The sequence below is a fragment of the Felis catus genome, chromosome A2 (genome assembly GCF_018350175.1).
Source record: "Felis catus isolate Fca126 chromosome A2, F.catus_Fca126_mat1.0, whole genome shotgun sequence".
Taxonomy (NCBI): Eukaryota; Metazoa; Chordata; class Mammalia; order Carnivora; family Felidae; genus Felis; species Felis catus.
In genome coordinates this window covers 44,184,963-44,212,685 of record NC_058369.1, presented here as the reverse complement: position 1 = coordinate 44,212,685, position 27,723 = coordinate 44,184,963, and the positions used below count along the sequence as shown (strand labels likewise).

The 27,723-nt window shown below is 35.7% G+C and overlaps 1 protein-coding gene across 5 annotated transcripts in view; it reads right to left on the bottom strand.

Annotated features, from left to right (window-relative positions):
- CNTN4 (contactin 4) overlaps positions 1-27,723 on the bottom strand; it is an 899,609-nt gene that overhangs the window by 753,834 nt on the left and 118,052 nt on the right. Inside the window, exons 2-3 of one of the 5 annotated variants that reach the window (XM_045051879.1) lie at positions 13,486-13,543; positions 7,830-7,870 (exon numbers count right to left, since the gene is read on the bottom strand). The exons of 3 other annotated variants lie outside the window; for them this stretch is intronic. The gene's annotated coding sequence lies outside the window, so the exon portion shown is untranslated. The remainder of the gene's footprint in view (positions 1-7,829; positions 7,871-13,485; positions 13,544-27,723) is intronic. One more of the 5 variants, XM_045051878.1, reaches the window with a different exon arrangement.

Below are 27,723 nucleotides of genomic sequence, written 5' to 3'. Positions count from 1 at the left end.
CCATATCTACACAAGCACATGTACACCTATCTGTCCGGTGCTAGTAAAGTTGGAGGAAAATACGGTAGGAAAAGAATAATTCTCAAAACGCAACTCTACTTACTACTGGGATATAAATATTGATTCACCAACAAAATATGCAAACTTCAGCATACCTAGACAGTTTATGATTAATGATAGGATACCTAGTTAAAGGTAGCTGAAAGGTGTATCATTTTTCATGACAAAGGACCAATGAGACTCAAAGTAATAAAATGAAGTATTAGGTTGAATTTAGAATTTTTTACTATGCAGTCATTTCTTGAAAAGAAAAATATACATGTGGATTTTTATTGTTTTAAACTAAAATAGTAAGAGTTTTAAAGACATGTACATGGTACATTTCTAAAACTCAATATTCCTAATTATTTCCTTTAGCATTCTTCAAAGTCTATACTTCTGAAGAATAGTTACATGAGTTTCAATGCAGTGAGAGCTTTTGGGAAATTAATTATAGCACAAGAATCATGCTCAATGTACACACTGTCATTGCCTTTTTCTGGAAATATAAGAACCATCACCTGGGAACCTGTCAATTGTGATATTCTCCAACCTCCCGTCTTATTCTTCTTGATATAGCTAGAATGTATCTGGCACAAAGCAGCTACTCAGAAAGTGTTTGTTAAGCCATGATAAATACTGCATCAATATGTCTATTTTGCCCAAGGTTTAGTTTCTTAAAATGGCAGCTTAAGATCACAAATTGGGATTCTATCGGTCTCGTTTCCTTTCTAATAAATGATTATGGTTTTATCTTCTGTTAGGTCACAAACTTCCAAAATACATTCTGTGAAATATACTTATCAAAGGAAAAAGGGTAGCATTCTATCCTTAGAATATGTGAACATTTAGGGGCACCTGGGTGGCTTAGTTGGTTGAGCATCAGGCTTCGGCTCAGGTCATGATCTCACGGTTATTGAGGTCGAGCCCCAAGTCAGGCTCTGTGCTGACAGCTCAGAGCCTGAAGCCTGCTTCAGAATCTGTGTCTCCCTCTCTTTCTGTTCCTCCCCTTCTCGTGCCCTGTGTCTGTCTGTCTGTCTGTCTCTCTCTCTCTCTGTCAAAATTAAATAAACATTAAAAAAAATTTTTTAAAGAATTTGTGAACATTTCTATTTGCAACAAGAGATTTTAGCTGCAGGACTTCTCCCTGTATTTAATATGGAAACATACATTTTGGATACTGTAGAAGATAAATATATATAGTATTTCTCAAATTGGCTTCAGAATATTTTTTTTACTTCAAGTTTATTTTGTTAACATACAGGGCATTACTGGTTTCACATATACAATTCAGTGATTCATCACTTCCATACAACACCCAGTACTCGTCACAAGTGCCCTCCTTAATACCCATCGCCAATCAAGTCCATCTCTTACCCTACTTCAGAATATTTTTAAATTAAATATTGTAGTGGGTTATTCATATCTTTTCATACTTTAAACATTAAATATCCTGAATTTCAAAGCTTTTAGCTTTGTTTCCAGAAGTTTCATGTGTGCAACCAGTATATATTCATCTTCTTGATTATACAGTCTTTTAGAATGTAGGTCATAAGAAATGTTTGAAACAATGATTACTTATCAGATGATAGTTTGAACAACGTAAAAGTTTTTACGTGTAAAACCTTAAAGGTTTTAAGAATAATGAACCAGGGGGGCACCTGGGTGGCTCAGTCGGATAAGCGTCCAGCTTCGGCTCAGGTCATGACCTCACGGTTTCTGAGTTTGAGCCCCGCATCGGGCTCTGTGCTGACAGCTCAGAGCCTGGAGCCTGCTTCAGATTCTTTGTCGCTCCATCTCTCGGCCCCTCCCCTGCTCATGCTCTGTGTCTCTCTGTCTCTCAATAATAAATAAACGTTTTAAAAAAATTTTTTTTAAAAAATAAAAGTATAATGCACCAGGAATCTCAGAACCTTTATCTTGCCCTTATATTTGAGAAAAGCATTATCTTTTACCTTCCACAGTGAACTAGATTATGTGTCTCATTCATCCCATTTTCTTCATTTATTCACTTGGTTAATGAACATTTAACCCTCATTATCCCCCACGCATGGGCCTGGAAATTGATCATATAAAGATGAATGTAAAGGTTCTTGCTCTAACAGAGCCTTTGTCTCATTTCACAAATAAAAATATAATAACAATAATAACCCACAGAGTGGTTGGTGACATAATAAAAAGATACAGGCAGTTACCAAATAAGGCAAACACTGCCTCAGGTAGTTGGAAAAAGCTTCCAAGGAGTAGGCCTTCAAAAAGGTAACCTTCAGGGGCGCCTGGGTGGCGCAGTCGGTTAAGCGTCCGACTTCAGCCAGGTCACGATCTCGCGGTCCGTGAGTTCGAGCCCCGCGTCGGGCTCTGGGCTGATGGCTCAGAGCCTGGAACCTGTTTCTGATTCTGTGTCTCCCTCTCTCTCTGCCCCTCGCCCGTTCATGCTCTGTCTCTCTCTGTCCCAAAAATAAATAAACGTTGAGAAAAAAAAAAAAAAGGTAACCTTCAACAGAGGTAGGTATCAAAAAATAAGTTTACCACGTTTAAGAGGACGGCAGATACAGGTCAGTAACATATCCAAAGAAAGAACATTTGTTGAGGTGTAGGGATAAAGACATACAGAAGGGTGGGGAATTGAGGTGATGGAGCACAAGGTTAGACTGTGGCTAATGTGTTCAGGAACTTGCATGACAAACTAAGGAATTTAACTGAAATATTATATATATATATACACACATATGGATTTCCTTTTTTATTGTTTTGTCCCATTTTTGGCTGGCGCTCTAACTCCCTGTTCAAAATACCAACTTCCCAAAAGCAATGAGAGGAAACCTGATCCTAAAGAGAACAAAGACTGTGTGTCACAGATCTTTTTGTCCTCAGGACCTGGCTTAAAGCTCAACATGTGGGAAGCAGTCTAAAGTCTAATACATGGATAGATGGATCCCTGGATCAATGAATGGGGGGGGGGGAAGAAGGAGAAAGGACAAGGGATGAAGGGAAATGTAACAAGAGTAGGAGGGGAAAAGAAAGGAAAGGGAAGAAGAGGACAAAGGAAAACAGGAATGGAAAGTTGGAGCAGAAAGAACACAGTTATATCAATTTTTGTTTTTGTCAGCATCCTGTATTTGTCAGGATGCTGAATTGCAGGTAACAAAGACCCTACTCAATCTAGCTTATATAAAAGGGTAATTGGTTGGGTCCTATAGCTCCTAATTATCCTAGGGTGTAGCTGAAGATTAAAGGAAAAATTGCAGGAAGCAGTGCCTGAGGTCACAGAACTGAAGACAACCATTTCAGGACTCTTTCCCTGCCTCCTGTTCAGTCTTGTCCGGGTATCTGGGCTTAGCCTAACTGTGTGGACATTAACCAATTTCCTGTATAGACAGCATCTAACTCTCAATGTCCACACTCTGATGCTACTTTTAGGATACAGATCTACTTCTTCTTGAATTCCTTCATCCAGAGGAAGAGGAAACTGAAATGGTTGCAAGTTGTGACACTAGCGCATGAATTTGGATCAAAATAATTACATCTGCTTTAAAAGACATACAATTGTAAATTATGACATTGTGTTCTGGATTACAGAAGTAACTTTATTATTAAATTATGCAAAGAGACCACAGACATTATATATTAGACTAACATTTAATAAAAGAACAGTGAGATTTCATCATCAGGGTTAAAATGGTATTAGCTCATAACAAGTAAACGTGGCCAAATCTGAATAATGTCTCACTTCTGCCTCACCAATCTCATGGCATGACATGAAGATCAAAAAAGATGAAGTTGTGTGAATGCTTACAGTAAGGTCTATGAAACTACAGTGGCCATTATAGCTGTCATTTCTGCTGTTATTAATATTCAATAGATGTGAAGAAGCAGAACAAGCAGGGTCAAAGAAACCAAGTTTTGCCTTATAATATCTATCGAAGATTTCCTCCTGACCTTTGATAAAATAAATATAATTCACTTAATTCCTTAAATAACTGTTCTTTCCAGCACCAGTATATTTTTTCAAGGTCTTTAGCCCAATACCTCACACTATGGATACAGATGCAGACATTCTTATTTTTCTAGTATTTCTCAACATAAGGAACTGTGTTCAAAGTTAAATACATGATGATGTGAGATGATTTACCCAATGGAGTAGAAAACAAGTTAGATAATTGAGATGAACATTGAGAGAATATGTTGATCACAAGGGAACATGCTTTAGCTGATCTGCAGTAGAAGAACAAGTTGATAGCAATGACCTTGAGCAGACAGTTCTGACAATCGGGCATCTAGATGGCCTTGTGAAAGAGGCAAAAGTTAAACTAGACGTGGAAAGGTAAGTCCAACTTTGATAGGTAAGGACTGAAAGACAGGAGTATCCCTGACAAAGGAAACTGAGTAAAAGGCAGAAAGGCTGGATCAAATATTGGGCACAATAGCAAGCAATAAGTAGCAGGAGTCTCAGAAACATGAGATAATGGCTAGAAAAACTGAAAAGTAACTGTGGAAACATTCTCCATGTCAGCATTATAACTCTCTACCTAACCCCTGCTATACTTAGCTTTAAAATAGGTAATGAAGGGGCGCCTGGGTGGCTCAGTCAGTTGAGCGTCCGACTTCGGCTCAGGTCAGGATCACGGTCCATGAGTTCGAGCCCTGCATCAGGCTCTGTGCTGACAGCTCAGAGTCTGGAGCCTGTTTCAGATTCTGTGTCTCCCTCTCTCTCTCTGACCCTCCCCCTTTCAAGCTCTGTCTCTCTCTGTCTCAAAAATGAATAAAACGTTAAAAAATTTTTTTAATAAATAAAAAAATAAAATAGGTAATGAAATTGGAATTAATTTAGTAAAAATAATTATGGTATTTACAACTTTTCTAAATAGTATTACACTTGCCTCTGAAAATAAGTAGATCTATGCTCTCTACTTATATGTTGATATAATTTAACACACGAAGAACATTTGCTGTTTTTTTTAATATTTCCTTTAAATTTTGTTTATGCTGATTTCTATTCTTTTGATGGGAAAGAACACATTTACACATTGCCTTTGTCAAGGCCATGCTGAAAACCACCCTTTGCCATAAAAAGACATTTTTACTAATGGCATATAATCAAACATGCACTTCATTCGTCATTAAAACTTACTGCAAATATTCAACAGCTACATAGCAAATGCAATGAAAACAATAAAGTTGATTTCAAACTGTAATGCCTGTGATTTGTCTCATAAAATACAGGAAAAAAAATGCCTGTAACAAAATTAGATATGCAAAGAACATTTTATTCCCATTTGATTTACAAATGTTTAAAATATAGTTTTTAATATCTGGCACTCGTGATGAAAACTACGTTCTTATTTTAAATGAAGTTAGTGTCTTAATAGGCTCTGCTGCTTGTTATTATCATTTTTACAGATGAGTTATATATATATTTTTTCTACACAGTGAATAACTACTCCTTGCATATGTAGGCTAATCCATATAACATAGATACCATCTTACCATTTTTCATCTACAAAGATGACAATTTTTTTTAGATTTCACCTATCTGATTAAAATCACAGAATTTCAGATTAAGAAAAATGGTCCAAGATATCTACTGGTCTCTGGCCTGGTTCATAAAAATCCCCTCTAGTATAAAAAGGGGGGCATTTCTTATCTGCTGTTGTCATGTTTGTAATAAGGAGCTTAAAATAATATATGAATGGAACACAAAGAAGCATTCAATGAGGAATAAGCCCAATACTCAACTGGATCTTTCCCCATATTTACCCACTTCAAAAAAATTTTTTTTAATAAAACAAAAAAGAAACACCTATTGCAAGCAAATAGCTAACTTCACAATATAAAAGGTTCCTGAACATTATTTAGAGTTTTTGAAATGAGCAGATTAAAGGATATGAGGACTTACAATCTAGACTAAAAATATAATGCATTTATTTCTCTAATTTCAAACAAAAGGAACTAAAATTAGCATTCCTGGATAACACTCTTTCATCTAAGTAGCTTAGAAGAATCAAGTGAATTATTCAAATCTAGAAAAGGAAACCACTAGGAAAATAGATATTTTAATGTTCTTCAGCCTGCAACCTACCCAGGAAGAGAGAAATCAGATAAAAGATAACCTTCAGCAAACAAGGTTATGAGAGATTCTTTCAATATGAGTCAATCTTCCGTCTCCATGTCAGGTAAGACAAAAGGACACAGAAAGGAAGCTTGCTTTCTTAGATCCACCCCACCCCAAAATTGAAGAAAACAAGAATACTGCTGAATACCCAAAGAATCAATTGCACCTTTCCACTGTTCGATCCCAAGAAGTAAATTTACCGCACCCTGTACACTGTTCATAACAGTGTTACTGATACAAAATTATTCACCTCTAAACGTTAGCTTTTTCAACTATGAAATGAAATTATTTTAGGGAAGAAGTCATGTAAGAAATCATGTATGATTTAGCCCACTAACCATACAAATAAAGTGGGCTGTAGGGAAACTGAATTGCTTAAGATCTCACAGCTCTTGAGAGCAAGATTAGCCTCAAAACACTTGCCTTGAAAATTCCTGTCCCAAGGCTTTGATGGCCCAAGACTGTAGGATACCATCTGCTTTGTTTTAATTTGGACATCTTTGCTATGGGATCGGGTATGTACCGTATATGTGTCTGTGCAATTATCTGTGTATATGTTAGACAGGCATTAATGTAGTTAAGACTCAATTTTATACTGATTAATAATCATTCTTAAATGGCCAGTAATCCTTTTTAAGTCTAAAAATCTTCTCCATAAATTAAATTCTGTAATGTCATAGGATTACATGCAATTAGGTAAGCAAATACCAGTCACAGTATTACCACAAAATTACCAAAATATACATTGCTAAAACAAGCAAACTGGTAATTTTCAAGTATATCATGCATGCACTACATTAGAAGGAGCAACAACAGAAAACTTAATACAAAATACAAAGGTGTTAGATTGAAAAACAGATGCTTATTGAAATTTTCCTATTGAAGAAAGAGCCAACCCATCACTAAGATTGGCAACATATAAGATAACGTTTACAGGACTAAGGTGGGTTTCAAAATACACATGTTGGCAATGTTAGAATTTAACATGACAAAATATAACTTGCATAGAAAACACCAAAGGTGTGTGTGTGTGTGTGTGTGTGTGTGTGTGTGTGTGTGTATAAAAGGGAAAACAAATAAATGTACTGTACATTAGAGTTATCTGGACAATAAATTTAAGGTAATTAGTTAACTTTCTTATTTTAAGAACTGTACAATTTTATTATTTTTTTATTTTTTTAATGTTTATTTATTTTTGATAAAGAGACAGAGCTCGAGTGGGGGAAAGACAGAGAGAGAGAGGGAGACACAGAATCCAAAGCAGACTCCAGGCTCTGAGCTGTCAGCACAGAGCCCAATGTGGGGCTTGAACCCATGAACCATGAGATCATGACCTGAGCCAAAGTCAGAGGCTCAACCTACTGAACCACCCAGGCGGCCCCAAAACTGGAGAATTTTATAATACAGTGGCAAATGGAATTTCATAATAATTTTTTTGGCAAATGAAGTTTTGGGGCTACACATTACATTTAAAACAACCTATTATAGTTTATTATAATTGCTACTGCTTTCTGTATATATTACTAACACAGAAAGAGCTACTTACTAATTCCATAACTGAAAAGGAAAAGTAGTCTCAGTTATTATCAACAGTCAAAACTTTTGTACAACTCCTAAAAGATAATTTATATACTACTTTACACATATAGATCTTTTTATTTAAACAAAGGGTACATACCCCTAAATATGTTATTCATCTCAACTTCAACTGCTCATCACCTACAAATAAAGAAATGGATTTTAGAATACAGCATAAACCTGGGCCTTTTTTTTTTTTTTTTAAAGTTAGTGGCATGCCAGTACTGCTGGTTTTAGAATAAAATGTTTCAATGCTAAAAAAAAAAAAAAAAAAAAAAAAAAAAAAGTGTCTCAGGGAATTACAGAGGATCTGATTTTATCATGATATTCTTTAAACTGTGTAATTTTTTAAACTGTGAGCAAGAAAACTATCATAGTAAATCTATTAAAAAAGCCTAAGAGCTGATTTATATCCAAATATCTAGAATAAAGAAGAGATACTAATAGTTTTGCTTATTGTACACATTATAGTAAACATTTGAGTTTCATATGAAATTAAAAACTCATCATTTGAAATTAAGGAAAAATTTCCTCAGGTCATAAAGAGCAACAATTAATATTCATTCCTTGTAAACGACATAAAATCTCCCTTCTCACCATCTTTTTAAAAATCATTGCTAATCTTTTTAGATCAGAATTAATTTATTTTAAAAACATGGAATCTAAAATTTAAAGGTTACATAAATTATGCAACAATTAAAAATTATAACTTAATTTTTTTAAGTAATCTCAACACCCAACTTGAACTCATGAATCCGAGATCAAAAGTCCCATGCTCTTCCGAAGGAGAAAGCTAGGCACCCCACAAAAATTTTAAATGGTATGAGGGTTATCCAAAATTTACAAATGCCCCCACTTTTATTACCCTCAGAAATTGAACACTGACCTATTCTAAATTTAAACTCTAAGTGATATTGATAATAGTTTGGACTTAACACAAATTTATATTTGCATTTCTATGACTTTTGTTTTATCTTCAAATTCTCCTTTCTGGGTCTATATACATGCAGCCAATTGGCTACCTGATATTACTATTTGGATACTCTAAAGGGATGTCAAATTCAACATGTCTGAATACAAATACATGATTTCTTATACCAATTCTCCCCTGAACCCAAATGGTCTACTTCCAGTGCTGGTAGTGAATGGTACCACCATAATTCACCAGCCAGAGAGGTAGGAGTCACACACATCTTTTTCTTTCACCTATTGGAAGAGTAGTCAATCCACCACTAGATCCAGACCATTTAACTTCATCCACATCTCTGTCACCAACTCCCTTCCACCTACCATCATTTTATACCTCAAACAGCAGTAAGAACATTCTCACTGCATTCACCACTGACACCGCCTGTCCTTTTTGCCCCTACCCATTTCAACCCTCTGAGGATGCTTCAGTGTCTTCCTATTAGTCATGCAAAATGACCAAAATTCTTTAACAGGCCTACAAATCCCCGTATCACCTAGCTTTTGCCAAATATTCCCTGTATCTTCCACCATTCTCCACCCTCTGCACTCCAGATAGAAGAAAGTGTTTTCAGTTCTTGAAATCTGTCATGATCCTGCCCATTTAAGGGTTTTTATACATAATATTGTTTCATCTGGCATATTCTTCCCTTAACCCATTTCCACCTATTCTTTCTGTAGATCACCATTTAAACTTCACTTTATAGGCATTAGAAAGAGGCCTAACTCAAGTCCTCCTAATATATTATACTCTCACAGGACAACATTTGCTTCTTCAAAACATTGATCACTGACTGTCTATGTGACTTATTACTACATCCCTAACTGCAATGTAAACTAAATGATGGTGGCATCGATGTTGCATATCCCTGGTGCCTAGCAGAGAGCCTGACATGCCATAGGTGTTAGTGACTGAAATTAAAATAAGTGAATAAAAATGATAGTTTGGGGGCATATCTTTTCTAAACTCGATTCATACTAAGGCATGATGGTATGAATGGAACATATACATGTTATATTCTTGAGAAAAATATTTAAGATTATTCCTGAGCCCCAAAACAAAAGATGGAATCCAATAATGATACTTGTAAAGCATTAATTACTTCTTGAAGACCAAAACAAAATTATTTATTCCTCACATGTAATTCAATGAATAAAATTTAGTAGGTGTGGAATATGGATAGAATAAAAGAAGTTTCATTTTATGAAGCTTTTCCATTTACAGCACACTTCCAGATAAATGTTTGACTTAATGTCCAAAGGGGATCATGTATTGAGTATCTACTGGTATTATCTCCAGTTATCAGACTTAGAAGTAGGGTAAAAGAGGTTTCATGTTTGGCCTGTGGTCACATTACTAATAGGTACAATGAGACCTCTTACCTCCAACTACTGTGTACTTTCTACTAAATTACAGGGCCTTGGCAGTGATCCAGATGATGTGAACCAGACAAGTTCTCCTAATGACACCATGCTGTAACTCCATGAGGATTATGTTGCTGCTACACAAAATTTTCATGACAATATATGGAATCTATACTACATCGTAACTAAGGAAGCACTCACCCCTCGAAACTCAACTCTACCAACCTAAACTTTCCAAACCTTTCTGCACTGAATTAAGGCTTACCTCTGCATCTCTTATGGCAGTATTTCCTATAGTACATTTTACGCTGGTTAGTGATACTTCTCTTTTAACTAAACTGTATGGACCAGAAGCAAAATGGTATTCATATTTGTACCCCAGCACCTAGTACAGTGCCTCTCTCACAGTGGTCACTGAAACCCTGGGGGACAAGTGTGAGCGGATGTGTGCAATTGTAAATGAATGAAATAGGCCAAGAATAAACACAGTGTTACATGATCCTGTGACTTCTAAATCATCAAAACTTAAAACATAGACCATTTTATTGAAATTTGGTTCTCTAGTTGGCATAACCATTAATCAAAATACATCATGTGTTTATCATATAGGATACCAAAGCTCCTCTTACTGACAGGTTAAGGACCTATACAATTTTCATCAGGAAGAAATATTATTTTAAGCCAATAGAAGCAATCAAACATTTATAAAAAAACCATGACAGGAATGGGGCGCCTGGGTGGCTCAGTCAGTTAAGCGTCCGACTTCAGCTCAGGTCATAATCTCGCGGTTTTTGAGTTCATGCCCCACCTCGGGCTCTGTGCTGACAGCTCAGAGCCCAGGGCCTGCTTTGGATTCTGTGTCTCCTGCTTTCTCTTCCCCTCCTATTCTCATGCTCTGTCTCTGCCTCTCAATAATAAATGTTAAAGAAATTTTTTTAAACACGACAGGAATTATTTTAAAAATGAAAAAAAATAAAATGATATACAGGTTTAATTTGTTCAAAATTTTGAGTTATTTTTTAAGTATTTACTGTAGCATGTTGAAATACCAGATGAAATATTCCCCTTCTACATAGATAGTAAGGGTCCAGGGTTTGCGACTGCATCAAAACTAACTTCTGTATTAATAAGCTGCTTAATGTAAGGAGCTTTCAGGTTACCTGGCAAGTATAATCCTTTATACCTGGCTAAATGTACAAATTGATAACAGCACCATTAAATCTCATGGCATTCACAATAATCATTCAATTCAAACTCTATTCAAAATACAAGTAGAATGGAGAAAAGTAAATCTTTTGTTTCTGCAATGTATAGACTCATAAGTCTTCTCAACCACTTTGTTCTTTTGTTAGTTCTCAGAGTTCTAAGACAGCAGATCTTATTAATATGACAGAAAGGCCAAGATAGATGAAAACTCAATTTTTCCAAATAACTATAGCCTTTTTTTTCCCAAGCAAAAAATAAACTCAGAGCAATACTATTCAAAGCAAATGAACAGATTTTGTCAAAGCTTCAAGCAACAAGAAAACAAGTATCTGGTCCTCTTTTAGCATAAGCCTGAATCATTAGTGACTGAGGTAATACTGAAAATGCAATCACATGCTTTTCTGACAGCAAGATGGGTGCTACTGACTCAACAGAAGGAAAATAGAAAAAAATATGACAAGAGCAATATGCTCTTTGTTAGGACCCCACTAACACACTGATCTTTCTGACAAACATAATCAACAATGCATCTGGCCTTATGCTCAAGGAAATTATTTTCTAAATTTATTTTATAGTTTACTAACTCCAGGTATCATACTCAGTCTTCCCACCTCTCTAAAATGGCATTTAATGAATTTTCTTATCAGATATATCAGCATAAATCCTGTCAAAGATTTCCTGGTCTAGGGTCTGGAATAAAGGCATATGTATGAGTAGTTCTAAGGAGAGAAATTCCACAAGCTGATAAAGTTTTTAAGTCTTATTTAGAGCAACAAAAGATCTTTTAATACCTATCTAATCCTGGTTTTCTTACCAGATGGTAAGGTTGCCATCTCAGAATCTAAAAGCTAGCTGGCAAATTATCATCCACAAACAAAGAAAGCCTATTAGATACCTCAGAGAGCAAAGATTCATATGGGATGGCTGGAACAGTAAAGAAATACTGCCACCGCTAACTAAATAAGGTGGATTTTCCAAGTGATTGCAATTTTTCCACCTTTGCTGTATATTTCACTTCTTGCTCAAACAGGGCATGGGTAATTTTGAGAAAGGGGAATCACTGGGCTCAAATCAAGGAGTCCTAACTCTTCCAAGAACTTTCTTGGGAAAGAAATGAGCTTTTTCATCTATAAAATTAAAGTGGTGTGCTAGAGGACCTTCAAGTCTCTGCAAGACAGAAGAACTATGATTTCCAGGATGATTTTGTCATACTGCTGCTCCATTAAAAGGTTTACCAGAGAGGTCAGTGGAATAAATCCAAAGAAAATGATCTCCATATCTCAAAAGACCTCATTTCTCATGCCGTCTACACCTGTCCTCAGTCACTGGAAATAATCCTTAAGTGGTATTATTCCAAAGACAATTATTTAATGCTGAATTGTACATGCCTAGTTCACAAGAGCTGTCTATATAATAGTCAATGCATATAGCTATTAAAGAATATAGAATATACCACAAGACTGGGAAAAAATTAACAAAGCAGAAGCTTTTTAATCAAGTACTTAAGAGGTTATGGAGAGGCCACGAAGTGAAGTTATGAAGTATGTTTCTAGTCAAGAATGCCATCTACTGACAGACAATAAAGTACTCAATATTCATATGATTTTATTGAGTGAAGAGTCAACAGTGGATTTCATTCCTGGATCAGTTAAGAATCCGGGAAGTAAAAATAAAAGTCCATCAATTCTTAGCATCCCTTTGGGGTTTCTGTGGGTATATATTTAATAACTGTCTTATTTCAAAATGTTCAGTTTAACCCCCATTTAGCCTTAAAAATATAATAACAGTGGACAGATTTGCCAGCCATCGTTGGATGGTTTGAGTGCTCCTCACAGGTGCCTCATTAATTAACTTCTTAGGACATGAACAGATTTCTATCAAAAGCACTGAAATCACCTCAGAAAAAAAATAAGCCATTTTTTAAAAGGAGAACCTGTCTGCCAAAGTGAAGAAGCTCCTACATAGCTCACTCAATTTTTCTTATGACTTTCCACTGACAAAGTCGTCTCATTTAAAACTTGCTAATCCCCTGGTAGGGCTGTTTTGAGATGTGAGGATGATAAGGGCCATGATAAGGGTTCAATTTCAACTACAACAGAAAATACAACTGAAAAAAAGAATATTTTGACACCTCATGTTTTCCATCTATTGAACTGGCAAAGATCAATAGATTTACACTGTGTTGGTAAGTGCACTGGGTAAAAAAAACATTCACATACCTATTTTTAGTGGGTGAATCCATTGGTACAAATTCTGTAGAGGGTTATTTACCAATATCTATAAAAAGTAAAAAAGCAATTTTTTTACTTTTAAATATCTTCTCTAGAGTTATACAGTCTAGAAATATAAAGTCATTGGGGCACTTGCGACTCATTTTAAGAGTTTCTTATATAGTGAAGAATAAATGAAATAATGTGTTTCAAGTATATAAAACAAAATGTGTAGCCTAGTTCATGTCATTGTCATTAGATGATATGATTAATCATTTTAGGAAACACTACAAAATTTCAGACAAGTGAATGTTCCATTCATTATGGTAAAAAAAAAAAAAAAACCTTATGTGTATACTACATATATCAGTATCTAGAACATGACTACTTTAATGCTTTGGTAAGCCTTGTCAACTGGGGAAATTTTGCAGTAATGTATAATCATGTGTGTTAATTTCCTAGGAATATTTTATTTTGAACTAATAAAGGTCTAAAAGATTAGGAAAAAATCCAAAATCCTTATAATCTTGATAAAAATTAATATAATTTTATTAGGACATAATTAAGTTGACACATAGTTTAAAATTTTTCCAGCTTTTTTTTCTCTTTCTGTAACTAAATTACATCCTAACCATTATCAACCATTCATTTTAGCTGAATGAGAAAAAGAAAAAAATGTTAAGTGAAAGCACATTCATTTGACATTAACCCAAAATAACCAATTTGCTTCTCATGAGCCTTGGCTGTTGCTGAGGTGCATTTGTTAAATTATAGCAGCAATTTTTCCTCAGGAATCTTCTAATTTTGTTCCAATCACTAGAGTCATGTTTATGTATTTCCTTGCACAGATATACTGCTTCCTCAGAGAACTCTTGAGAATAGAAATTTTTTATCAGATGATTGAATATCAAACAGTGAGATGACTAGCCGGTTAGGTTAAAAATATGAAAAGACATTTAAATTTAAACATAAAGGAGATCGTCTGAATGACAAATTATGGGTGATGTAGAGGAATGAATCAGGAGAACTTTTTTCCCTTACTTTTCTCTCAAAGCTTCTCCATATCTAAGCAGGAAAGCCTGGTCTCAGTATCCTACTGTTCAGTGCTGTGCTGTCTAATAAGGTAGCCACTGGCCAGATGTGACTATTGAGTGTTTTGTCATGTACCTAGTAAACATTAAAGATGTAGTGTCAATAATCAATTTAGAGTATCTCATTCATAACTGTTTTAATATTGATACATGTAGATACAAACTTTTGAACACATGGTGTTAAGTAAAATTTCACTTGTTTCACTGTACTTTTAACTTTGACTTCTAGCAAACTTGAAATCATACCTTTGGCTTACATATTTCCACTAGTGCAGAACTAGTGCATACCTATCTATGATGTAGTACATTCTATTTGTTCCTTTGTGGGCACCTGTGCTTTGATGGTTCCAGGGACTAAGTAGGTTTCTAAAGGGGCAAAAGCTGTTTATCTTTACAATCCTATCTTGATTAGGCATGTGAAGACCTGCTGATTCCCATTATGTGGATCCAGATCTTGCCCCTTAAAAAAAGGCATTGCCCAACTTGGTGTTACAGTCATAAGGCTTGAGTTTTCAGCTCAATTAGCTGGACAAATCATTTAAATCCTCTGAGACTTTTTCCTTAGTTATAGAAGTCCTGTCTATGTGACCAATACCATTAATGTGAAAATCATTTAAGGTATACATGGGAATTCTTCAAGCCATACACACTATGGCATTTGATGTGGTATTAACATTTAGTTTTAGCTCAACAAACAACATGTGGAATAACTGATTCTTTGTAATTCACCTTAATGGGAGCAGAAATACCAAACCTTTGCTGCCAATCACATTGCTGAGTAGAACAGGCAGCAGTTGATTTGTTCAATGACAAGTCATACCTTAGATTATTCCTAATAATTCTATTTCAAATCAAGTAAAAAGAGAATGAATCTCTCAAAAACTTAACTGTAATAGTAACAGAATTAAGAGTAAAGAAACTTTAGATGAAAAACAGATTCAAATTACATGAACGTGTTTTCCTTATAACAATGATCTCTTTCATATACTTACACATTCCCTCATCAAACATTTAGAGTATGCTCTACGATATAGCAAAGTGGAAAAGATCACAGCCACCTTGAGTGTTTTATGTGGCCCTTCCAACCCTGTAATATTGGAATAAATTATTAAGACTAGCAGGTTTTGTGGACACTTAATGATGTACTAGAAAAAAAATAACTTCTGGCACATGGTGTTTAATAAATGTTAGCCAAAATAACAGTTATTATTATTTAGTCACTGTTATAGACAATGAAGATACTAAAAGACAAATATGTCCTGAAGGCATTATCTACACTATAATCTATCAGCTGTATCTATGGAAGTCTAAATAGTAATTATTTTCAAGTATCCAGGAAACTATATGAATCTTACAGGCTGTTTTCCTAATATTTAGCCCTGTGTGGGGCACCTGGATGGCTCAGTTGGTTAAGTGTCCGACTTTGGCTCACTCAGGTCATGATCTCGCGGTTTGTGAGTTTGAGCCCCGCGTCGGGCTCTGTGCTGACAGCTCAAAGCCTGGAGCCTGCTTCAGATGCTGTGTCTCCCTCTCTCTCTGCCCTCCCCTGGCTCATGCTCTGTCTCTCTCTGTCTCAAAAATAAATTTTAAAAAAATTTTAAAAATTTAATATTTAGCCCTGTGTAATTAAAACCTTGATCCTCTGAAGGATCCATTCAAGAAGCCTAAGGATTTTTTAAATTTTTTTAATGTTCATTTTTTTAATGAAATTTATTGTCAAACTGGTTCCATACAACACCCAGTGTTTGTTTATTTTTGAGAGAAAGAGAGAGACAGAGTGCAAGAGGGGGATGGACAAAGAGACAGTGAGACACAGAATCTGAAGCAGTCTCCAGGCTCTGAGCCTGACACAGGGCTCTAACTCCTGAACTGTGAGATCACGACCTGGGCAAAAGTCAGACGTCCAACTGAGCAACCCAGGCACCCCAGCATAAGGATTTCTGCAAACTAAGATATAGTTTACCTAATCTGGATTTCAGAAACCAATTGGAAACCCATCATCATCAAGGATTTCTGTAAACTAAGATATAGTTTCCCTAACAGGTTTCATTGAATAAGTCTTGTCATAACTGGATTTCAGAAAGCTCTTGAGGAAATAGTGGTTACCTCTTCCCCCAGGTTTAAAGTTATCCTAAGTACTCTGTTAAATGGATTTCCTCTTAAACCACTTTTTAATGACACACAAACCCATCATCATCAAGTTCTAACATAACGATAATCATTTACCATGATCCCCTAGTTCAGTGACAGAGGTAAGAGATAAATAATAAAAAACATCAATACCTTCTTGCCTCCTTCCAGAACCTTGCCTCAGTAAGCTATAACCATGAGCACCCATCAGCTTTGCCAATTTATTTTCTTCTTACAGTAAATTACAGAGTAGCAACAATTTTTAAATAAAGGCCCTACAGGCCAATTTGGCAATACCACTGTATTAGAATTTCTCAAAAGTTGCACTAATTTGTAATCATTTTTTATATATGGTGAACAAAAGCAGAATCCATATGGACACAGCAGATTCTGCTATCTACTATCAAAATGGAATAGTAAGTTTCCCCTGCAGATACCTATAAATAAATATATGGCATATGAAAAGTTCCATACACTGGAATGACTGATTGCAAATCTATCAACCCAATGTTATTTAATAACTACTAATTAGATGATAGAAGACAAATCCTGCTTTCAAAAGACTGACAGTGCTATTTTTAAATAGGTCTAAATTCTAGCCAATATACATTAAAAGTTGTTACAGGCTGTCTTCAAAACCCAGCTATAATCAAGTAAATTAAAGCCTCAGTGTCCTAATCTGTAAACTGGAAGTAATTTCAGCTACAGCGTAGTCATACCAGGACTATTAGAAATCATGTATATAAAGCACTTACCACAGTGTTATTATCACTATTAATAGTGTTTTCTTTATTAGAAATACAAGTTTTTTCTTCATTAGAAATACAAGTTTTCTTGTATTTTCTTTAATAGCTAGGGCAGGGGTCTGCAAACTTTTCCGTAAATGGCCAAATAATAAGTATTTTTAGCCTTACAAGCCATAAAATCTGTATCAGCACTCTGCAACTACTGTTATAACATGAAAGTAGTCAACAATACATAAACAAATGAGTGTGGCTATGTTACAATAACGTATTTGTGGACACTGAAATTTGAATGTTATGTAGAAATCTATCCTCTTGATTTTTTTCCCAACCATCTAAAAAAAATAGGGGCATGTGGGAGGCTCGGTCGGAAAAGCATCCAGCTCTTGGTTTTGGCTCAGGTCATGATCTCACAGTTCATGAGTTCAAGCCCTGCGTTGGGCCCTGTGCTCGTAGTGAGGAGGCTGCTTGGAATTCTGTTTCTCTCTGTCTCCCTCTCTCCCTCTGCCCCTCCCACACTCTGTCTTTCTCTCAAAATAAATAAACTTTAATAAACAAACAAACAGTCTCAGTTTGTGGGCAATACATAAAGAGCTGGTGAGCCAGATTTGACCACAGGACCCTAGACTGTCCAGCTCTTGGCTAAAGGAGTCTAAATTTCCATGAATTGATTATATCATTAATTGGCAATTCTTTTTTAGACAAAAAAATCACTGTAACAAATTGAAAATGTTTTTCTCTACATACAAAAGCATGGTTATTTTTATTTATTTAACTTTAAATTCTGTTGATCTTTTTTGGAAAAAAGTATTACAAGTATCCCCAGCTTTCCCAAAGTTTGAGTTACCCACATTAGTAGTTAATGGCCTTTTTCATAAAAGCAAAAATCCTCTTCAGATTCCCTTTGGTTAGCAAAAACAGGTAGTAACGTAAGTCTGTGTAAAAGCAAAGTGTCAGAACTCGAACTCAGAAAGTGGGGGACACTCTTCACTTTATGCCATTTCAGCTTACAAAAGGTTTCACAGGGCTTGTCCATTTTTGGATAGTGGAATAAACCTGTGTCTATTTAAACATCTACCATTTTGTAGACCTTTAAGTGGTATTTTACCTCCAATGTAAAAAGTTTAACCGGTATTTCAAAGCACTGCAAACAAATTTTACTTAGCATGCTTGTAAAACATATTGCTTATTTTCCTTACTAAATTAACTGTGGTTTGTGAAACAAACAAATGAATCCAACAACACTAGATGCAAACACGATTTCAATAAATAGGTCTTCATTTACTACTTAATCTCCTTTCTGCCACTGACTTAAAAACAGCTGCCAGGAAGAGATGCAAACACCATATTTCTCCAGTTACATAATGTTAATTATAATGGAATTACGCTACAAATAAAATCTTAATCATGTTGGCCACTCTTCTCCATGTTCTTATTACTTACTCACAGACTCCCAATCCATTAAATCTGTGCTGCAGTATTAAAGTGGGTGAGGTGCAGGGGAGAGAGAAGATGAATTTGGTTTGGTCAAAAGGTCAAAGGATAATAATTTAGTTAAATATGTAAAGTGGGGCATAATCTTTTCATCCTTTTCATATCTTATGCTTTTAATGCTGAATTATCTGCAAAATGAACAAAGACAATGAATATCAGGTCAGCTCTGCTAAGAATATCAAGCTAACAACAGCACTGAAGGATGTGTTCTCAAGGTTCCTGTTAGTTGTTTTCATTACATTAACTTAGAGTTTGGAGATATTTACCAAGCATTTCTAGCCTACCCATATTTTATAACCCACCCATTTGCTTACTTAAACTTAATTACAATGGAAATTGAAAATACAGTAATGCAAAGATAAATTAACCACTGAAGTTTACAAATACACAAGACAAGATGGTTGGTTTTCTGAGTCATGATATCAACTTAGCACCCAAACAATTAACAAAAGAGTAACATTACCATGGATGGATATAAGTACAAATTGTTAAATACACAGGTGACAGTGCATAGATGCATATTATAAAGCCAGACTGACTTGGTTCTGTATCCTTAGCCATTTGCATAGTTGTGTAATTATAGATAATTTACTTGCCGTTCCTTTCCTGAGTTTTTCTGTAACATGTAAATAATGGTGATAGTTACCACAAAGTGTTAGAAGGATTAAAATAATTAACATGTAAAGTTTTTATAATATTACCTGACACATAAGAACTACATAAATATTTATTAAATAAAGCAATAGCTAAAATACTTATTGCATAGTAGTCTATATTACTGTTTTTTATAATAAGTGCATTTAGATAGGTCACTACTGTTTGGCTCTTTTTAGATTTCTGTGAGAAAAAAAAATCTAAAGAACTTAAAAGTCCTATCTATGATAAATGTTTGCCAATGATAAAGGTGAAATGGAAATCTAAGGGTTGTTTGCCTCAAATACCACCAACATCTGACATAATTAATGGAACAAAATTACAGGGCAAGAGGGCACTTATTTCTAAAGCAGCTAATAATGAAGGAGTCTTTAACCAGCAGCGTAGAAAATTTGACTCTTCCATAATCATCCTGAAAATCTGCCCCTTCATTAGCGCTGGCTCTGTATGTAACATGGTTACTCTCAATCCAGGGTTTTCTTCTCTTCCAAATAGCTCTATTACCTACTGTTTCCAAACTTCCAGGTCCTCATCAACAAACTTGATGTGACTCTTAACCGAGCTCCCTACATTACTGTACCACTTTGCTAATGACCGTAGGGAATGTCATGATGTAGAAATGGCAGCCCTAACCTTCAAGAAGTTTATAATCTATTTGGATAAACAAAATAGAACATAAATAAAAGTGAGAAGATAACAGCAAAATACAACCATACAGCAAGGAAGAACTAAAACAGCAAACATAGGTGCCGCACTTAGTGTCACCATTGTTTTCCCAGTGTATTATCTCATTTTGGGCCTCCATCCCACCCCAACCCAGGAAATAATCCCCAGTAAATAAACTGTATTAATGTACAATATTATTGTATTATTTTATTAAAGTGTACTGGCATTACAGATTACCATACAGAGCCTTCGGAAATCTAAATAACTTGGTCCAGATCTTAAAGATAGAGGCAAAGTTATAATGCAGAATCCGTATCTTCACACTCACATCCAAAATTTTCAACTATAGCAGAGACCCATAGGATTCTAGTAGTCTGCCCTAAGTTCCCAGCAACAGGATGTGAGACAGGTCCTGGTGAGTGGTCAGAAATAAGCATGCTAGGGCACCTGGCTGGCTCAGTTGTAAGAGCATGCAACTCTTGATCTTGGGGTTGTGAGTTCAATCGCCACACTGGGTGTAGAGATCACTTAAATAAAACTTAAAAAAGAAGAAGTGAACATACCAATGGGAGAGAAAGGTCACTGCAAATGGGAAATGGTGCCAACTCAGAGAGGTAAAGAACCAGTTCAGGTCAACGGCTTTGAATGGAAACTTTCGGGCAGGTGGTGAGTGGGAGAGGGGCGGGGAGGGAAGGCTGCTGTGTAGACAAAAATAGAAAAGTCATTAGCTAGTACTCTACATTTCCTGTTAGCAGCACAAAAGATGAGGGAGAACTAGGGTTTCAAAACAATTGCATTGAGCATTAGTAAGCGAAATTTCAACTCCAGTACCTCCAATCCATGTTGTTATCTCTCTTAAGACTCTAATAGGACCCATACACTCAGTCAATCTGATTACCAGGGACCCCAAAACCAACTGCTACCCAATACTAAGTTGACAGGAAGTACTTTAATAAATCTTAATTTATTAAACACTTAGAAGCATTGTGCTAAAAATCTCTTCTATTGCTTCTTATTTTATTTTCACAAAATCACAGCAGGTCTGTTAAGGGTGTCCAAAACGACTCCCACATTCAAAGACTTGCTAGAAACACTCACAGGACGCAGCATCTAAGCTGCACTTAGGGTTAAAGAATTATTACTAATGTGTATTAGGAATACACAATTGAATAAAAGAAAAAAATACAGATGGAATCTGAAGGAATCCATAAGCAAGTTTATGTTCACCCCTCCCATGCGGTGGGCTTATCCCAGCATGGAAAATGAATCACCATGTGTGCAATATTTCCACCCAGGGAAGCCTATTAAAGACTTAGTGCCAGTGTCTGTTTGTTAGAGAGCTGGCTCATAGATACTCTCTGCCTAGAATTATCAAAATTCCATATTACAGGAAAGAAGGTGTTGAGCAGAAACCACATTATTTGTATTAACAGTCCAAGCATAGTGAACAACCTTTACCCATTAGGAAGAAAAATTCTATCAGTACCAGCCAAGGGCCAATCTCACAAAAACAACTCAGTGTCAGGACTGCTGTACCAACTCTTTCCTGCATAGTGAGCACCTGTTACTCCACAAAGATGAAGTAACTGTGGCACAGAGACATTCAGTTACTTATCTAGGTTCCTAGAATTTCTAAGTGCCGATGTGTCTTAGCTTGACGGCTCCTTAAAAGTACATGGAGAATAGGAGTTGTCAACTGACTTAGTTTTAGGAGAGATTCCACAAAACAGAAGGAGTAGGGGTGAAAAAGAGGTGGCTAGGAGGTAGGGAAAACTTAAGAAAGGAAAACTCATCCAACGTGTTTATTTTTTTACTTATTTTATTTTTAAGTTATTTCTATATCCAACATGCAGCTCGAACTTACAACCTCAAGATCAAGAGTCACATGCTCTACCAACTGGGCCAGCCAGGCGCTCCCCAAGGGTGTTTTATTAATTTGGTTACCACCATGGGCAAGTGGGGATTAATTCCACTGCAGCACAGAGTGAAATAAACTTCAAAGCTGTCAATTCAAAATACTGAAAAGGGTAATATTTATGTACTGATTCTCCATTCCCTATGGGTCATGTTTATCAGGAAGCTTCAAATATTAGAGCAATCCTAGAGAAGAAAGTAGGAAGCCTTCTTGTGGTTTTTCAGGAAGGACAGGATAGCCAAAATTTGTATCTAGAGAATGCAAGAGAGGGCATAAAAGGTGTAAATGCAGTCTATATTAGCCCTCTGGCATTATAAATTCCCCATGCTATACCTAGGTCATCATGGTTGACTTCTGTCAGAGTCCCTTATAATGGTTTAGAATTCAAGAAGTAGCTTTCAGGGATTAAGCAAACAAATAACATGGACCAACATGACCATTTTAACTCCAGTTTTCATTTGTCGTACAAGAGGACGGAGTAAAAATCCCTCTCAAAAATTCCAGGCATATCAGCAATTTTTTTTTTTTACAGGAAGCATATTTAAGGCCAACAGTGGTAGATAAAATTTTGTAGGAAGTCTGACTCTGGCTCAATCAACTTTCTGTCAAATACCCAGGTTTCTAATAAACATCCTATTAACTACAGATATAATATACATAACTGTGAGAAATATATGCCTGTTGTTTAAGTCACCCAGGATATGCAATTTTGTTATGGCAGCCTGAGCTAAGACAATAGTATACCAGAGGAGGGACATATTTTAAGTGACAGCAGAAAAAAAGAAATGAGTACCTGTATTTGTCCAAAACCAAGTAGTAAAATACTGATCAATTTATTTAAATGACATCTTGAACACAGTAAAACAACAGTCCCCTGGTAGATAAAATTAAATGGACACACTGTGTGAAATGTGTTAGATGTAAGAAAAAAGTTATCACAGAGAAATAAATAGAGATGCAGTATGAATTTGGAAAACCTAATTCCATTAACTATAAGGTCTATATTTCTCAAAAATGCCATCTTTTATTTGGGAATATTTGATGGCTTAAGACACCGCTCAAAACAAACACAAAAAAAATGTTTAAATCAGACTGAAATGTGAATAATGATTATGAGTTCCAAGTAAATAAATAAAAATTATATAAATTACCTTGTCCAATTTAAACAAAGTCATATTTTTATTATCTTTTATTTTTGATATGGGCCAAAATTGAAGAATCATCCAAAGAACGATGCCTTAAAATATAGGGAACACAAATTTCAAAGCTCTAGAAAAGGTACTTTAATAGATAATTCAGTAGGTAACTGGAGGCCTCTAAATAATATACATGAAAATAATGCAATAGCCTGGAAGATTCACCATAACCCAAATAGATTTTGGCAAAGCCAAGCCAAATGACATTTTTCAGTAACAGGTGAAAAAGGCATACCAGAAAAAAGAAAATTTAAATAAATGAAATAAAGTCCAGGTCACTGACAGATTCTATGACTGGTTCACATATATTTCTAGAAGTTTTCTGTGTAACTGGGGTATGAAAATTCAAAATTATCTCAGACATTTATGTATTTTTGGAGCCCTACAAAAAAGTATTAAGCTATAGCCAAGATAGATGAAGGCCCAAAATTAGGAACTGGTTAAAATACATATCACCAACTCTCTGCCTTCAGAGCTACTGTTAACATCAAGCTAGACATATAAAGATGAACACTGTGCCAACTCACCATCTCTGTGCATCTAGGTATTTATGGAAGATTAAATCTGTCTCATAGAAATGTGCTGAGAATTAGCTCTCTAGTATATGCAAGCCCTTTGTAAACCTAGGTGGAAGCTGAGCCCAAAGTTTTATCATTTCTTTAAACATTTAACACCTTCAACTCTAGCATTCTCTTTAACAGATGCTCCTCACATCTCACATGTCAAAGCACAGCTTCCTAGAATCCCTAAAAATAGAAAACAGGATCACACATTTTGGTCCTGATAAGCAAAATTGAAGTTGCTGTAGGACAATCTGATAAGCCAATCCTAGTACTATGAGAAATGGAAGGACCTCATTCATGATTGGAGAATCTGGGGAAGAAGAATAGTAAATTGGGATCAATCCTTCTTTGTTGTATATCAACACTCACTCTACCTTCTAACCAGGGGAAAGGGTTCCTTTGACTTAATACTAGAAATATGTGTATCAGAATATGTAAGGTGAAGAGTTTAAGATAAGGAACTTTTTAAGTGTATTTATTATTTATTTTCAGAAAGAGAGAAAGGGAGACAGAGAAAGAGAAAGAGACAGAGACAGAGAGAGCAGGAGAGGGGCAGAGAGACAGAGAATCCCAAGCAGGTTCTGAATTGTCAGCATGGAGCATTACGCAGGTCTCGAGCTCAGGAACCGTGATATCACAACCTGAGCCAAAATCAAGAGTTGGGCACTTAAATGAATGAGCCACCCAAGGTACCCTGAAGATAAGGAGTTTTAAAATTATATGCTAAATATCTAAGCCAATTTACAAATCTGTCTCAATGGGGAAAAACTGAGAGCTTTCCCTTAAGGTCAGGAACAAAACAGGGATGTCCACTCTCGCCACTGTTATTCAATGTAGTATTGGAAGGCTTAGCCTCAGCAATCAGACAACACAAAGAAGTAAAAGGCATCCAAGTCAGCCAGGAGGAGGTCAAACTTTCACTCTTCGCAGATGACATGATACTCTATATGGAAAATCCACAAGATTCCACCAAAAAACTGCTAGAACTGATGCATGAATTCACCAAAGTGGCAGGATATAAAATCAAGAATGAATCAACAACAAGAATGAATGACAGAAAGAGAAATCAAGGAATCGATCCCATTTATAATTGCCAAAAAAAAACATAAAATACCTAGGAACAAATCTAACCAAAGAGAACAATCTATACACCGAAAACTACAGAAAGCTTATGAAAGAAACTGAAAAAGACCTACAAATCTGTTAGTTTCTACATGTCCACCGTTGGACATGTGTCATAAATAAATAAATAAATAAGAGTTAACTTATGATTTAAAACAAAGTTGTAAGACAGTATATTCAACATTCTCAATTTCTTTAATATAAATATACCACACTATTTGATTTGAAAATGTACTTTTGTAAACTCTGAATTTACCTCAAACTGGTTGTATCAAAAAATGTGTTGGGGGCGCCTAGGTGGCGCAGTCGGTTAAGCATCCGACTTCAGCCAGGTCACGATCTCGCGGTCCGGGAGTTCGAGCCCCGCGTCAGGCTCTGGGCTGATGGCTCAGAGCCTGGAGCCTGTTTCTGATTCTGTGTCTCCCTCTCTCTCTGCCCCTCCCCCGTTTATGCTGTCTCTCTCTGTCGCAAAAATAAATAAACGTTGAAAAAAAATTTTTTTTAAAAATGTGTTGTACTTTTAGTTATTGTACTCTTATCTCCCCTTAACACCTCCATAGAAAGCTATAATTAGAGTGATGGGGTCTCCTCCCAATCAAAGCCACATGCCAAACCTTTTCACATCCATACATATTCTGCACATCCAATTCCATCTCCTTGATCTGCTTTGATCTTCAACTGCCTGATTCCTCGGCCTGCGAAATTTAGCTGAAAAGCTCTCTTCTAAATACTGGCATTTCCCAATACACTAAATAGTTTTCACCCACGCTGTCAGCCCTTGTAATCTACTCTTCCTTCCCACGCAATCACAACTACTATCACCATACTTCTTTGTTATAGTCACACCACTTTTTTTTTTTCAATTTGTTTTCATGTGTATATTCATGGGTTAGGTTTTCCCTCTACTGACTTTAAGCTCCATGAGTGGACTATGTATATTCAATTTATTTACTACTCTCTTTCTACACCTAATATCTAGTAGGCACTCAAGTATGTATTCTATGAGTATATACATGTCTATCTTTATATCTGAATTAGGAAAAAATAATGACTCAAAGTTAGCTTATTCTTCTTCATGCACTGCTGTATTTTCTAAATTTTCTAAAATGAACATGTATTACTTGTGAAACCAAGAAAAAAATTTCATTTTCTAAGGATGATTTTCCCTTCATAATGCTTGTCTTAGGCCTGTAATTTTCTGATATACTCCAGGTATTTGAGGAAAAGGCAGTCATTCACTGCTTTGTCATCAATATGTCTTCTACAGAGAAGATGTTCCCATCAGTGAAGAAGATACTGTGATTATCATAACCTGTAAGTGGTTACGACCTTCAAACCTTTCTCAAGGAGGAAAAATAGAAGTTAAAAAATTGACAGTTTACAAAAGATCAGATCCAACAGCATGAAATCACTTCCAGAGGTGCAGGCAATCAATCTTTTTCTTAAATGGTATCAACCGCAAAGTCCACAGTGGAACAAGATTAACTCGTTTGGAACCACACCAACCCTCAAGGCCAGAAAGGTGACAAGGAGCCTAGTCAGAAAATACACTGTCTGCAAGAATGGTAACAAATAAAGGGCAACTTTTTCCTAATATAAACAAGAAGGAAGTTCAAAAGAGAGGGTTGGTAAAGCGTGGGGATGAAGAATCATGTTACAGGAAAGCCCAGTAGCATTCATCAAAGTCCCAAGAAGCAGACTAAATTCCAAGGGCTGAACTTCAGTCCTTGAAAGAGCAACTTTAAGAAGTCAGGTAAGTCTTAATCCTACATTTAATGTAAAATCCAAAGAGACAGGCTCTTGAACAGAGGATAAAGATCGACATTTCAGAACATAGGTCCAAGTGCCTACAATGTACAAGTCTGCTTATTTGAAGTCACAAAAGTCAAAGAAGCAGCATCCATAATACACCGATGAGTTGTAGAATAGTGGGATATGACTCTGTCCAACATGATGAAAAAGAGCAAGACCTACAAGAAAGTAGGTGGTTTGTATCTGTAATTTAAGGGTTTGATTCTATGTCATCAAAACGGATGTAAATCAAACACTGCAAAATATTAACATGTTTTCCAGGGAAGTTAAGAATACGTGGGTGGGATATGGATTATCTTCCAAATTACTATATACATTTAAAATATAACATTTCTTAAGAATTACAATGCTAAGAGATTATTTTCCCTTATGCAGAATTTCCTCCTTTCAACTGACAATGACAGTTTAAATTAGTACTAAATCAGACTCTTAGATTATATTTTACTATATTGAAGACTATACACATTGAAATTTATTTATTATGTACCTACTGGATTGCAGCATAAGGCCCTCCCTTTAGGGAGAAACGCTATCCTACCTAAGGTTTTGATGGTTCACAGGATCATGGATTCATTTCATGTGCTTTTTTCTCTGAGTGAAAATTTTTACACTGTCAATTTTGACTTTAGGAGATTTATACTCTAATGTCAACTAATGATGTCAAAATTCAGTCATGCATAAATTCCTTCTTCTTCCATCTAAGACACTGCCTGATTTACTACCATTACTAATTTTGAAAAGAAAAAAAAGAAAGATAAAAGTTCAACACTAAACAAATATAAATCTGAACAACTATCTGATCACGCCTGACTGCCATGATGATACCATTTAAGACGTTCCACTATATTCTACTCACCAACT